The sequence below is a fragment of the Equus caballus genome, chromosome 20 (assembly GCF_041296265.1).
Source record: "Equus caballus isolate H_3958 breed thoroughbred chromosome 20, TB-T2T, whole genome shotgun sequence".
Classification (NCBI taxonomy): domain Eukaryota; kingdom Metazoa; phylum Chordata; class Mammalia; order Perissodactyla; family Equidae; genus Equus; species Equus caballus.
In genome coordinates, this window is record NC_091703.1 from 28,449,735 (window position 1) to 28,465,658 (window position 15,924).

Below are 15,924 nucleotides of genomic sequence, written 5' to 3' on the forward strand. Positions count from 1 at the left end.
AAACATGAAAGTTGTATGTGTTTACAAAATAATAAATACACTGCTAAATACTTAATGGTTCAAAGAATAAATCACAACTGAAATTAGAAACTATTTTGAAATGAATATTAATAAAAACAGTACTTATCAAGACATGTACTATGCAACTAGAAGTATACTTAAATACATGTACAAATAAAATAAATACTTAAGAGTAATAATACCAGCATTCCTTACCTAAAATTAGGAATCAACCACTAATTTATTTCCAAAGAAACTTTAGGGAAGGAAATAATGAAGCAAAGTGCAGATATAAATGCAATAGAAAATAAATACAAAATGCAGATTATCAACAAAGCCAAGAAAAACGGTAATCTTTTTTCTTTTTTTATTGTGATATAATATACACAACATAAAATTAACTATTTTAACCATTTTTAAGTGGCATTAAGCACATTCAAATTGTTGTGCAACCATTACCACCATCCGTCTCCATAACTTTTTTCATCTTTTCAAACTGAAACTCTGTATCCATAATTCCCCATTTTCCCCTCTCCCCAGCTCCTGGCAATCACTGTTCTACTTTCTGTTCCTATGAATTTACTCTAGGTATCTAGAATAAGCAGAACCATACAGTATCTGCCCTTTTTTGACTGGCATTTTTCACTTAGCATAACATCTTCAAGGTTCATCCATGTTATAGTATACACCAGAATTTCATTCCTCTTTAAGGCGGAGTGATAGTTCATTGTATGTATGCACCATGCTTTGTTTATCCATACATCCATTGGTGGACATTTGGGTCCTTCTACCTTTTAGCTATTGTGAACACTATTACTATGAACATGGATTTACAAATACCTGCTTGAGTCTCTGCTTTCAATTCTTTTGGGAATACCCAGAAGCGGAACTACTGGATCATATGGTACTTCTATTTTTAATTTTTTTCCAGCTTTATTGAGATATAACTGACACATAACATTGTGTGAGTTTAAGGTATACAACGTAATGATTTAATATATGTATATATTGCAAAATGATTACCACAATAGGGTTAGTCAACACATCCATCACCTCACATAGTTACAACTTTTTGTATCTGGTGAGAATATTTAAGATCTACTCTATTAGCAACTTTCAAATATACAATACAGTATGGTTAACTATGGCCACCATGCTGTACATTACATTCCCAGCACTTATGCCTCTTATAACTGGAACTTTGCACACTTTGACTACCTTCATCTGTTTCTCTCACCCCCTGCATGTCAATCTTTTGAGGCACTGCCATACTGTTTTCTACAGCTCCTGCACCATTTTATGTTCCCACTAGCAATGCACAAGCGTTCCAATTTCTCCTCATCCTCTCTTCATACTCTCCAATACTTGTTATTTTCTATAAAAATGTTAATCTCTTAATAAAATTGGTAATAGCCTAATAAAATTGGCAATCTCCTGGAAAATAGAACAAAAAAAATCACAAATAACATCAGTAATGGAAAAAACACTTTTAAACTCCAGCAAATATCAAAAGTGAAAGGTGACAAAGTAAATCTTTGTTAATAACTTTGAAAACTAAAAATAATACACAAATTTATAAAAATACATTTTCCTAAATTAAAATAGATTAATATAAAGTCTTAATGATTATGTAATATACTAAATTTAACCTGTAATTTAAATAATGGTCACAATGAAAATTCAAGTCTGGGGCCGGTCCTATGGCTGAGTGGTTAAGTTCTCGCGTTCCTCTTCGGAGGCCAGGGTTCGGGTCCTGGGTGCGAACATGGCACCGCTCGTTAGGCCATGTTGAGGCAGCATCCCACAGGCCACAACTAGAAGGACCCCCAACTAAAAAAATATACAACTATGTACTAGGGGGATTTGGGGAGAAAAAGCAGAAAAAAAAAAAGATTGGCAACAGTTGTTAGCTCAGGTGCCAATCTTCAAAAACATAAAAAATTCAAACCCAAATCAGTATAGTTTAATTCTGTCTAATGTTTAAGGAAGATAATTACCATTCTTACACAGATTATCAAAGAAAATAGAAAAAGGCTCAGATAATTATTTTATGAAGTCAGACTAACCATGATACCGGTACTGGATAAGGATATTACATGAAATTAGAGGCAACACCTTTAAAAGTATTAGCAAAGCAAATCCAGCAATGCATAAAAGAGAAAATAAATCATAGTATATTTGGGCTTATTTCAGAAATAGAATGTGATGTAACATTCAAAACTCAATCCATAAACATAAATTCTTTTAATTTATAATATTAATAAGGTAAAATAATAATGTGATAATCTCAATACGTGTGGAGAAATTATTTGATAGAACAGTTTCTATTCATATTTTTAACTTTTAAAAAAACTCCTATTTTTAGTAAGTACAGATACACAGCAAGTTGCAAAAAATAGTACAGAGAGGTTCCACGTACCCTTCACACAATATCCCCCACAGGTTACTTCTTATATAACTAAAGTACAGTATCAAAAGCAGGAAATTAACATTGGTACAATGTTTATGTATAGTTCTATGAGGTTTTATCAAACTTGTAGATTCATGTAATCAACATCATAATCGATACCACAGAACATCACTGCAATAATCTCCCTCTGACTACCCTTTCATAGTCGTGCCCACACCTGCCTCCCACTGTCCCTAAACTCCTGGAACCACTAATTTGTTCTTGTTTCTGTAATTTTTCCTTTTGACCATGTTGCATAATTAGAATCATGCAGCGTGTGATCTATCAAGACTGGCTTCTTTAGTCAGCATAGTGCCCTAGACATCCTTCCAAGTTGCTGATCTATTGTTAGGTTTTTCCTCTTTCTTGCTGAGTAGTATTCCATGGTGTGGATGGACTATCTTCTGTTTAGTATTCACCTACTGAAGGACGTTTTTGCTGTGTCCAATTTTTGCCTGTTACAAATAAGGCTGCTATGAATGTTCATGTACAGGTTTTTGTGTAAAAGTAAGTTTACTCAAGAGTGAGATTGCTGAATCATATAGTATTTTCATGTTTCATTTTATAATAGCTGCCAAAAATTATTTTCCAGAGTGACTGTGCCATTTTACGTTTCCATCAATGTAACAATTAATTGTATTTCTATAAAGTTACTACATGCAATAAGAAAATTCAAATAAATATTCTCTTAAATGGCATATCAAACATCAAATTCCTAGGAAAAAATCTAGATTGGAACACTCAATATTGTAAAGATATCAATTTTCCCCAAAATTGATCTATAGCATTAGTGCATTGTTAGTAACAACATCATCAGGTTTTTTTGGATATTGATAAATTGACTAAAATATAATATTAAAAAGAAAATGGTTGAAGTAGCCTAAGATTGTCTTTAAAAAGAAAAGCAAAATTAGAGGACAGACTTTACCAAATACTAAAGATGTAAAGGTAGCATAATTAAGAAAATATGACATTGTCCAAGGACAGAAAATGGCACTAAATGGAATTCAGATTTAGACCTCCACACTTAATACTCTGCTTTATGAGCAAAGGAGCACTGCAGATAGAGTGAGAAAGAATAGTCTTTGCATAAATTATGACTATCTATAAAGAAAAAAATGATCAAATGAGTATCTACAAGCAAAAAAAAAAAAAAATTAAATTGATCCCTTTCACCGTATCCACAAAGCCAATTCCGGGGAGACTGTAGATCTGAATGTAAAAGTTAAATAAATAAATGGATAGATAAATAAGTAAATAAATAAAGCAAGTAAGCATCTATAATACAACATAGGAGACTATCTTCATGACTTTGAACTAGGGAAGTATTTTTTTAAACTTGACACTAAAAGCACTAACCATAAAGGGCAATCCTTTCCATCTGGATCAAGTCCTTCACTCCTCAGAATTTTTCCTGTATTTCCTGATAAAATTTCTCTCCAATTTTTCTTTCATCTCTTTCTGGAGCTGCCATTAATCAGATGATATTGAATCTCCTAAATTGGTTGTTCAACTTTCTTTTCACTACTATTTTCCATCTTTGATGTTTTTTACTTTTTTTGGAGTTTTTCTAAGCTTTATCTTCTAAATTTCCTATTAACTACTTTTTTCTGCTATCATATTCTTTATTTCCAAGAGATCGTGGTCTCTTCATCATCATTAAAAAGAATTGTCCTATTGCCAGGTGAGATGGAGTAAGCACATTTTACTCTTTCTCTCACACTGAATGCAACTATAGAACATGTACAGAATGCATGAGGGAAGGATTTCAAAATACTAAAAAAAAAAAAAACCCCAGCAAATATACGAGAAAATAACTCCAGCATTACCCTGTCCATTCTCCTAATTGATCTGTAAATTTAATGCAATTTAATCAAAATCCCAGCACAATTTTTATAGATAGAGAAAAACTGATTCTAAAATTTATATAGATAGGCAAAGGAACTAGACTAGCTCGAGCAATTCTGAAAAATAAAAATTAAATAAGATCACACTATCTGATTTTAAGACTTAGCATAATTGTCGGTAACCAAGACAGTGAGGTATTGGCAGAGGATAGGCAGGTAGAGCAATCAAACAGAATAGGGACTCCAGAAATAAACTGACACAAATGTAGAAAGTTTATTTTTGACAAAAGTGTGAAAAAAAATCAAGGAAGAAATTATATTTTTCAACAAATGGTATTGGGACAATGGGTTATTCGTATGCAAAGAAAGGAAGGAAAGAAAGAAGGAAAGAAAGAAAGAAGTCTTGATGTAAACTTTACAATTTATACCCCAATTAACTAGAAGTTGATCACAGATATGAATGTAAACATAGAACTTTCAGAAGAAAACATAGGGGAAAATCTACATGACCTTGGGTTTCGTGATATGTCTTTAGACATAGCACTTTCTATAGAAGAAAAAATTATAATAAATTGGACTTCATCAAAATTTAAAATATTTGCTCTGCAAAAGACGCTGTAAAGAGAATGAAAAAAGGGAGCTAAAGACTGGCAGGAAATATTTGCAAATCACGTGCCTGACAGGGAATTGTACCTGGAATATGTAAAGAATCCTCAAAACTCAAAATCAGAAAACAAACAATCCAACAAAAAAATGGGCAAAAGACATACAGGCACACTTTATCGAAAGGAGTATGAGGATGGCAAATAAGCACACGAAAAGATGTTCAACATGATTAGCCATTAGAAAATGCAAATGAAAATAATAAGATATTACTACACACCTTTTAAAACAGTTAAAATTAAAGATACTGACAATATCAATGGCTGGTGAGGATGAGGAGCAACTAGAAATCTCCTTCACTGCTGGTGAGAATGAAAAATAGTACAGCCATTCTGGAAAATAGCTTGACAATTTCTTATAAAGTTAAACATACACTTGCCATGTGCCCAGTAATCCCTCTTCTACGAAACTATCGAAGAAAAATGAAAGCCTGTGTACACTAATGATTATAGCTTTTTTGCTCCACAACTGCCAAAACTGGAAGCAACCCATACGCTCTTCAGTGGGTGGATGAATAAATAAACTGTAGTACATTCATACACGGAATTCTATTCAAAAGAAAAAGGTATGAAATTTTGATATATACAAAAACTTTGATAAATCTCAGGGCACGTTCTAGCTCAAGTGTAAGAAGCTAATCTCAAAAAGTTACATACTGTGCGATTCCATTTCAATAGCATTTTCAAAAAGGGCCAAACTGTAGGGACAGAATATGTATCTGGCTGTCAGCTGTTAAGTGTGGGGTTAGGAGATGACTGTAACGGGATAACACGGGAGGTTTATGGATGGATGGAACTCCTCTATATCCTGATTACGGTAGAGGTTACAGGAATATATGCATATGCTTTCAAAAAGTCAGTTTTACTCTATAATAATTTTTTTAAAAAATAAAAATAGCTTCCATTTTGTGACATAGACTAAATATTCTCTACAATTTATCTGAGGAACACTCCACCAATTTTATCTTGTTGAAATAGTTTATTTTGAGCAGCGTTTTGGGGACAGGAAACTCGGAGGCACCCTTGAGCCTTGCACATCACTGGGGGCGGCGTGTTATAAGGCTCTGTTACAGCAAACCTTTTGAGGAAAGAGCAGCACTTCTTTTTTTCGGGCAGCGTGTGGAGCGCAGTAGCAGTGAGGTTTTGCTGGGTCTAAGAATAGGAAAGTTTTAGACAAGAAACTGCACCTCTTGCACCACTGTGGGAGGATAAGAGAAGGGAGAAATGTACAGGTAGGTGTTGTCTCCGCAGGGAATCCCGCAGTAAACCAACGTTTTGGCGTAGGGTAAAATCTCAGACGTAGTCGGCAGGATTCGAACCTGCGCGGGGAAACCCCAATGGATTTCTAGTCCATCGCCTTAACCACTCGGCCACGACTACAGCTGTAAGCCAGCTGTTCTCAAATCATAAAAGGAAATGTAGTAGGTGTAAAGCTGATTCCTGAGTAGGCAAAGTGTGTTTAACGAGTTGGGCAAGAAGAGTCAGAGGATTGAAGGCTTGGGGAGGGAGATCAAACACCCTCTGGCAGCTCCCGACACTTAGGAGCACTAGAATGAGAGCACTCACTACGCAGGTATTTTCGTTTGGAGGAAAGTTCAGGTCAATTCATCAGCTAACGCTTGCCTCCTTGGTGGATGAGTTGGGTTCGTGCTGGGTGCTGGAGTCTCCGAAAAACTGGAACCAAATCTACTCAGCACTGAGGTGGAGTCAGGGTAATCCTAGTTTTAGGCCTGGATGGGACCGATTCTTCTGCTAGAACTTCCAGGAGGCCAGCCTCCTCGAAGAATGATACTGCGCTTAACGGGTTTCGGGGGAGGAAATGCTCCTGCTGATTTGTGGCTAAGGTGGAGGGAGAGAAAAACGACGCTGAAAACCTCTTCTGGATCCCTCACTCGTTGTCCCTAGGCTCCCAGGCTTACACCTAAAGTATTACAACCATCGTGTTTGGGACAGTGCTTTGCAAATGTCAATGCGATTTCACTTTCCAGACGCGCTAAGAAGAAACTTTTAGGTATAGTCGGTCCACGAGTTTCATTTCTTGTGAGATCCCAGCTGCTTTCTAAAAAAAACATGGAGGTGGGGGGCGGGGGGGGGGGGGGGAGCAATGCAAGAGCTCATTTTCTCTAAATTCAACCAACACAGCACGTTTCCTGTTCTTTTTACATTTCTAACTCACTGGTTCCTGCAGCAGAATTTCCACATGCTCTACAGAAATGATTTAGAATAAAATGGCTAAGTGTGGATGCCCGATCCCAAGATGCATAGATAGACAGGTCCTCATTTTATGACCAAAAAACTGTTAATGGGTAAGAGGTGAGAGCTGATGAATATGATGCCTCTTGAGAAAGCTGAGATAATTGCTTGTCTTTAATACACTATATTTAACCAGAAGTAACAAAATATTCTTTAAATAGAGTTCTATTTAATTCAGATATCACTGAGAACATCTTATTTTTAGGGGGAGGGAAAACTAGATCTAATTAAAGATCAAATAATTTCCTTTCACCTCTGTCCAGAAAAGATCACCTGTGCCATGACTGATAAACAGAAGGCATGTGATCATGGGAAGTAAGAGCATATCACTCACTCTGTCTTTTCATAGATTCAGAGCATTTCTAATGTGTTTTTCCACTGGCATTCTTTGGAAAATTCCCAACCATTTGATTTAAAAGATTGTCCAACTTATTTTAACTCTTCATTTTCTGCCTGTCCCTGGAGGAATATTTTGGGGGTAGATCTCTGTCATGAGGGCTCCTAAACATTTTTTAAAAGTTGCAACATTTTGTTATGAATATAAAAGCCCATAAAAGAGTTCTTCATCAAAGTATGCACGCAAAATAATTTTTAAGGTCTAATTAAATGTTAGCGGGTGAGAGGGGTAGAGAAGCCTCTGTGAATTCTATAAGCCTCTAACCAGTGACAATTATTCAAGAAACAAACTCAAGGCCCATGTGATTGTGAGTGAAAAACACAGTTGATCAAACCACGGACTACTGTGGAAACATTCAAAAACATCAAAGTCCTTGAGTCTACATTTAGAGAATTCATCTTTCTCGTGCCAAGTAAAATAAATGTTCCTTCTACCCATCAAACCTGGGTAATGATGACTAACTCACACTGGGATGGTGGGTGGAGAAAATAACCCATAATCCTACCTCCCAGACACCAATAATAGCATCACTTTGATGTATCTCCTTCCCCTCCCTCCAGTATTTTGAATGTAAGAAAATGTGAAACGTTGAAGTCATATAGAACATAAATTGTGCTGATATCTTCCAGACAAAAACCACCAGGAATACATATGCAGTTGAACAGGTTGGGAGTATTACTCCTTGTAGCAATCGAGAGTACACAACACGGGAAATCGTGGGTGCACATCAGTAAAAGACTACTAGAAAGTACTTACATGATTTAGTCTTGTGTTAGGTGATTTAGGGGAAGACAAAGGAGCAGGGCTTTGTTCTGGACTGGATGCTGTCTGGAAGCAGGGGTGCTTCTGTGATTGGGTAGCTTAATAAATCCTATCCCGAAGGAAGGAAGAATAGAGCAATTCTAAAACTATGATTGGTAAAGAAGATGTAGTCACTCATATTTGCCAAGAAAAGAGGATTTGGATCATTTTTTTAACACTGCTTTTGGTTTTGTCTGTGTGTTCAGACGTGATTACAGAGTGATCTTATTTTTGTCTTGATCCATCATTGTCACAGAAAGTGTTGACATTGGTGTTCTGCGAAACTGTTTAGGTTCAACAAAAGAACATTAAGTTCTGGATCATAGTACCAGGTCAGCTCCCAAACATCAGGGGCTGCTTTTATCTTTCTCAGTTTTGTGTTTTACTAATTTAATTGAATATCATAAACAGTTTTTGAGGAGCTTCCTAAATGTCATTTTAGTGGCTTTGTAATGTTCCATTATTCAGATGAAGAATTAACTAAATATTCCCCCCTGTTAAACATGTGTTTTATTTCTGCTGTGCTACTGTTATCAATTTTTAAAAATGCCACAATTGTTTTTGTGCACAAAATGTTTGTCTCTATTAAGATTAAGCCCCTAGGGAAATATTGTGCAAAACAAATTACTGAGTCAACTGTTATCAAGCTTAAAATGAATTGAAATGGCTGTATTTGTTAAGTGCTATGGTTGCAGGAAGAAATAACGTCTTGTGAGAATACAAAGAAGGGAATATTATTCCTGTCACCTCAGAGGAACAGAGAAGCTGGTGAAATTTAACTACAAATGAGTTTTCGGGATAAGAGATTGAGGAAACTTTTCCTTTGTAGTAAATCAAAAATTTTACAAGATTTACTTGTTTGTGTCCTAGCAACATCCTCTGGTTCCCAAAATTGGCAGCCAGAGTCTAAATTTATTGTCCCTGTCATGCTTATTAACAAGAAGCTGGCTCCACATCCTCCTCACCTGAACCATATAGTCTCTAAACCCAGAATCAGTCTTTATTTACAATACTGCCAAATTTTGTCTGGTATTTACATGTTTCTATTTGTCCTTTGAGCTTTTTACACCACAGAATGTCACTAAGTCCAGCTCTTTAGAAAACTTGTTCTCTGGGATTGTGCCTTTTCTTCTGCTTTGGAACGCTCACAAGTCCTTCACTAAGGAGCAGAGAAGCGAACTTTTTTGAGAGATTTGGAGCCCACCTGGGAATCCTCCTTTTCCATTAGGAAGGGAGTTTAGTCAACTCCCCATTGACTTTCAGCTGGCATCCCCCCTCAAGTGCAATTTTGAATAGTCTTTTGGGCCAACAGAAGGGTAACCCAGTTTAACGCCATCAAAAAGAGTCACTGGTTACTATTTAGCTGTGAAAGTGAACGCATGTGACCCTGATTCTTTTGACTCCCCTTCATTCTGGTTCTCTCTCCCACTACAATCTGCAAGTCTGAGGCTGCCTAGAGGTGCCACTCAGCTCTAGCCCACCATTCAGCAGTTCAGAGACGTAGACGTGAATGGACATGTCCTCAGAGATGAGTGGCTAGAGAATAAACTCAATAGTTAAGACAGCTTGAATCTCACTATCCTCCATAAGATCTCGATTTGCTAGGGATGAGGCCTTAAATCTATGAGCAAGAAGCCTTGGATGAGCCAGGAAATTCTTTATTGCCAAACCAAATGTTTGCAGACCCTCCAGACAGCAAATGTCTGTCCCACTCATTATTATCTCACCTTAGCACTTTCATAAGAGTTAAGATACTGTGGAAGGACCAGGAAGACCGGTTAAAGGACTTGAAATTATTTGGGGTTTCCCCATGGAGGTTCTAACCCTGCTGACTGGTCATTAAGGAATAAGCCAGTTAGAGTTTTAGGTAGTTTCAACATCAGAGGCATTAATTTAGAGTGAAGAACTTATTATTCAGGAGACTTAGGATATGGATCTGCTATCAGCAGAGTCTGAGAATAAAGGTGAAACAACTACCATTGTCTAATGTTAGTCTCTGTGACTAACAGCATCAACCTCCCAATATGCTTCCCATGTTCAGATTGAAGAGGATGGTCACTGATCATGGATAATGTCTATGTGAACACAGGTAACTATTAAGTCTGTGTGTGCCAAGACTACTGGGAAAAATAAGCTTGATTCTCAAAGATGTCCATTGTCATTCAGTCAATTATCACAGCAGTCTGGAAGCAGCAAACCAATTTTCTGAGCCTACCAAAGAAAAATATCCTTTTCTGCAAACGAAGAATACAGAGTTTAGTACTGGTCAGGGCCTAGTACCTTCCTCAGTGTGAAAGGTGTTATCAGTGAAGCAGGGGTGGACCAATGGCTCAATATATAGGTCCAGGAATCATAGGAGAGGGAATAATTGGTGGAGAGAAAAGTTTGCTTTCACACAAAATCTGTGGTCTGAGAGATCTGGGTTTTCAGAAAATCAAAGTAGTTTACCCATAATTGACTGCATAATTTAGAAGAAATAGTGGTAGGTCATCATAGTTGTGCAGACAAATAAATGCCAGATAACACAGGGTCTCACTACACCAAATAGTTTTGATTTCACACAATCCTACTGGGAAATTCTCCAAAGTATTTTAAGAATGTGGGTACATAATCAGAGAAGTCAATGACAGAGAAATGGCCTTGAGAACTTTATAATAAAAATAATGTTTAAGTATCATATCATTTATTTGAAAACATGTTCTCAGATGAATTTTTGATATTATTGAGATAAGACAGAATAGGAGCTACAGAAGAACATTTCATTCTATTTACCAGTAGTTTTTGGCCTTGTTACAGATATCTGCCTTATCAAGCTGCTGGAAATAAGAAACTAACTACTCTATAGACTAAAGCATCTTACTTTTTGTTAACCAGTCATTACAACTTCACATTTTGTTTATTGCAGAGATAAAATTAATGGCATACATTTTTACTGCTTTCCACAAAAAGAGTTGCTCTTAGTTGAAAGCTTTAAAATTCTCTAAAAAGAAATGTATATAGATTTACTTATCTCAATTAAGTATATTCAGCAATCTATAGCGTCCTTGGCTATATCTCTGGATTGTCAGAATTGATCTTCCCAACTCACTTGAGACAGTTCATAGCAGCTTATATGGGATATCAAATAATTGACAGCAGCAATTTGGGGGGTTCAAAATAAGGAGAGAGAATTCCTGCCTGGGACATGAGAAACTGAAACACATAAAATATGACAGAACTGGATTTGGCAATTTAGAAAGACTTTGGTGGGCAAAAACAGCTTTGCACAAGGTGAAAAAGTTACAGGATATTTTTCAATGTGCCTGGAATGCAGTGCAAAGAATGAGAAAGATACAGAGTTGGGTGAAATTCAAACCACAGAGAGGTGTGAATGCAAACTCAATAAATGGAAATATGCAGGCTAATAATTTGCTGAATTTGTGCTTTGAGCCACCTGGTCTCTAGCCAATTTAGATGTCTATACTCTTTTTTATATTTCCAAAACCTTGAGGTAGGAGTTGCTATCCCCATTTTACTGATGGAGGAAAGAGGCCCTAAGAAGCAGAATAAATTTGAATATTAAGTAGCTAATAAGGGGTTAGTTTGAGTTCAATCCATCTACATCCACTCAGCTAACAGCCATCTGCAACCACCACTCTCCTACTTTGCTTTCTAAAAATATTCTACATGACCAAAATACTACAGACAAATAAACCAAAAAATTTCAACTACCTTCTGATTGTTGGGCATAGAGAGAATAGGTAGTCTGTAATAAATGATCTACAATTATTGTTTAAAATGTTTGGATTCTCTCCAATAAAGAATAAAAGTATTGAAAGCTATCAAGTAGGGAGAGTTACTATGTTACAGAATGCAGAGCAAATAGTGGATGAAAACCATTCACCTTCATCTAGATATAAAATAAAAGAGAATCACGCACTACTCACAAGTGTTTACCAAGTGGTTACCAGAGCAAAGAGGTTTCCTCTAATTCTTACTCTAATGGACCTCATATTCTATGCCGTATAATTTATACCACATTCTATTTCTTTACTTCCCATCCTTTTCCCTCGGCCAACAGGAAAAACGAAGGGGAGAAAGCATGAGAGAGAGGGAAAAAAAGTACAAAAGGTTAGAAAATGAAGGAAGAAGTTCTGGGGACCATGGGAAGGGGACTAAAGGAACAACAGTGTGGAATAAGGCTCAGTATGTCTGCCTTAGGGAGCCAGTTAAAATGCTGAGCGAGAATAGTACAAGGAGCCTTTAGCCTGTGTCAGGGGTGCCCTCTCCACCTATCTTCATCCTTAAATTAGCTTGTGGGAGGAAGAAGACGTCAGCACTGCAGCAAACTGGCTGAAAAAGGTCTCTGCAGCCAGCAACTGACCAGATCTACCTCCACCTTCTCACGCCCTTGGTTTCCGGAAGTCTCTGCGGGGAACTAAGGAAGTGATGGGCCGCGTGGTCCTTGGAGGAAGCCGAGCGCAAGAAAAGCAATTAGGCCAGAGAGGAGGGGGCCGGGGGAGTGGAGTCGGGTGTGAACGGAAACCTCTCAACAGCTGGCACCAGGGCTCTAAGGCTGCAAGAACTTTTTGACTAAGCTCAGCTTTCAGCTCCTGTCTAACATTCGTTCTTCCTGCTTTGCGTTTTTGCAGTCAGTTCAGAGCTCGTGTTTTGCCCTGCAAGTTTAAGAATTAATTATTTTCTTTTCTGGATGCTATGTAGAGTTGAGAGGTCGAAGGCCAGGAGAAGCTCCTTTCCCGCACTCATTGTGAATGACCAGAATGTGAGGGTAGTTGAATGGTCTTAAGGCTCCTGACTCCGAAGGTTCTGGTCTCCCACTCCGTGGAGGAGTGAGCTTGAATTCCGCTTCCGTCAGGGTCATACTTGTTTTTGTTATATTGCCCTAAATCATCCTTCAGTAGGGATCACGTAAGATTTCTTCTCTTTCCCCCACAACTCTCCTTCGGTTGCTCAGATGACAACCGCTCGCCTCTTCGCGTCGACAAATCCTGGACTCTCGCGCTTGAGTTCCTCAATGACTTCCACCTATAACTCCTCCCTTTCTGTCCATAAGGACATCAACCCATTTTACCGACGGTCGCTAACGGAGCCAGTGCGGCTGCACCACACAGCCTCACAGAAAAGTGGCAGCAAAGAAAAAGGGCGTCCTTTGTATCTCAGCCCAAAGAGTTACCAAAAGAACATTCCCGAGTTAGAAAACCTGGGGTATTTCCAGAGTGACCTGGACGCATTTAGAGACGTTAGCCCTCTGTGAGAGAGAGGCCGACAGCGGGTTTGCGCCCAGTAACGAAACAGCATATAGAACCCATCTTTTTCAAAAAGAATAAAGGGAAGAGCCTCCCTTTAGCGAAAGAGAACTCCAGACGGAAGCCAGAGGAAAGGGAGTAGTGGGACCGGCCGAGTATTAAAAATATTTCCCAACGCCACTTGCTAGAAGTTTCTCAAATTCCATTTTGGGGAAGCCAACGGTCCCGAGTGTGGAAATGGAGAGAACAGATGAAATGAGATGTAGTTTTTGATCTTTGTCAAACTATTCCTTGTCTCATGGAGAAGAATGATAATAGTCACTGGAAGGCTCAGAGACTCCCCCATGTCGGAAATTGCCTGTCCCTTGCATTATCTTAATTGTTTTTATGTTTCTTGAGCTTTGGCGGTGACTGGAACACAGTAAGTTTTCACGAAATGTGTTGATAAGGAAATAAATAATCAACGATCTTGAGACTCCAGCCAAGCCACAAACTCCAACGGGCTCTGTGGCGCAATGGATAGCGCATTGGACTTCTAGCGTAGACAAAGAGATTCAAAGGTTGCGGGTTCGAGTCCCGCCAGAGTCGTATATGTTTTGACACCAAATGGACACCCATGCCAATAATTTCTCTGTTCCTGTACAAATTGGACATTTCTCCACAGTGAGCAAATTCCACTTCCCCACATTTCTCACTGAGGTTCATTACTACTTTCTGGTCTTTGGTTCTGAGGAGTGTCTTCATAAGCACTCCCACGTGTCACTACAGTGGCTCCAAGACCAAATAAAGGGAAAGAGAATGGATACACGTGATACAAGTTGAATATTAAATGAATACTAATAACTACATATTTGTTATGAAAAACAATTTCAACTTGCTGTTTTCCCAGACTTTGCTTGAGGATTGCCGGGAGGCGTTCTAAATTGTGTCTGTAAGAATCCTGCAGCGTCCACTTATAAATGCCTCAGTTCTCTAGCTGGTGAAACTCAAGACCCAGGTCTGCTCTTCAGTCTCTCACTCTCAACCCTATAAGCGCTCATTGGTAGCACAAAGGCTTCAGCTCTAAAAGCTTAATTAAAATTTAATTTGCTTTTAAATGGATGATGGATGAGGTTGCCTAGCGCTAATTTTGGTCCAAAACCAGGATCTGTAAGTTATTCTCCCCACCTCCCTCCCCATGTACAAATGGAGATAGAGCCGAAAAATGTCTTCTTTCCCTCCTAGAACATGACTTCTTTAATTTCCTCCACTGGTGCCTAGTTTCAAGTATCTTCCCAGAAAATTATGTAACGTTCCACAGCATGGGTTGTACCATTGTATTATAAACACCTCGTATCTTATATCCAGATTGCTTAGCATCAAGTAATCTGGCCCACTCCCACTGAAGGCCCCTGAAAGTGTCTTCCACTTGCAATAATATTTCTTCTTCTGGACTACAGATCCACTGCATTGCCAGTAGTGTCTGCACCTGGCATGCTTCCATGTGATATGAAGGGAGAATTGGTTAACTTTTGCCTTTGCTTGCTGAGCCTGTGCTCATAAATCCCCCAATAAAGTTTTTTCTTAAGCCGTGTCATATGACATGATGGGTTTTCCCCTCTTTAACTTGCACAACGATTTGGTGATGATGTACCCTTTCACCACAATCAGCAGGTGTCGCAATTAACCACCTATAGAATATTGTCCGCTACCCATTCCTCATATTATGTCACGTGTCTAGCAGGCTAGGCAAAGAAATAGGATGTGGTGGTTTCACAGCCTCTGACCCTTATTTATTCCTGTATAAATTTCTTAGTAAGTTACCTTTGTCATATATTAAATTTACATGTATATGTTGACGATTTCTGAATTCTCTATTTCATCACTTGTTTTATTGGTTGATCTCTGCACCAACAATGCATGCTCTTAATTACATGAGCTTTCTAATAAGTCTTGATAGCTAGTATGATAAATACTACTATCTTTTTCTTCTTCAAAATTCTCTTGACTGGTGCAATCACAGGACTTACATTTTCTGTTTCCCTTCCCTCAAGGATCACAATCTTGCACTGCCTGTTTCTTAAACTCTGTTTTCTAATGGTTATTTCATTTTTTCCCCCTAATTTTTGTATAGACAGAGGGTAACTCCCCTAGCTGTTAATCCTTCATGGGTGGAAGTAGAATTTTCATTTTAAAAAATAATGCATCACAGAGATCACCAATTATTTTCAACATTCCATAGTAGTTTTGTTAGATTTTTAGATTTATTTTAGATTTATTGATGAGGTCA

General features: G+C 37.9%; 2 non-coding genes across 2 annotated transcripts; one reads left to right on the forward strand and one right to left on the reverse strand.

Annotated features, from left to right (window-relative positions):
- Positions 1-6,256: 6,256 nt before the first annotated feature.
- TRNAS-AGA (transfer RNA serine (anticodon AGA)) lies at positions 6,257-6,338 on the reverse strand. The gene has a single exon. It is a non-coding gene; the product is annotated as a tRNA-Ser (tRNA).
- A 7,818-nt stretch (positions 6,339-14,156) lies between these two features.
- On the forward strand, positions 14,157-14,243 carry TRNAR-UCU (transfer RNA arginine (anticodon UCU)). The gene is given in 2 exon segments: positions 14,157-14,193; positions 14,208-14,243. It is a non-coding gene; the product is annotated as a tRNA-Arg (tRNA).
- The last annotated feature ends 1,681 nt before the right edge of the window (positions 14,244-15,924 follow it).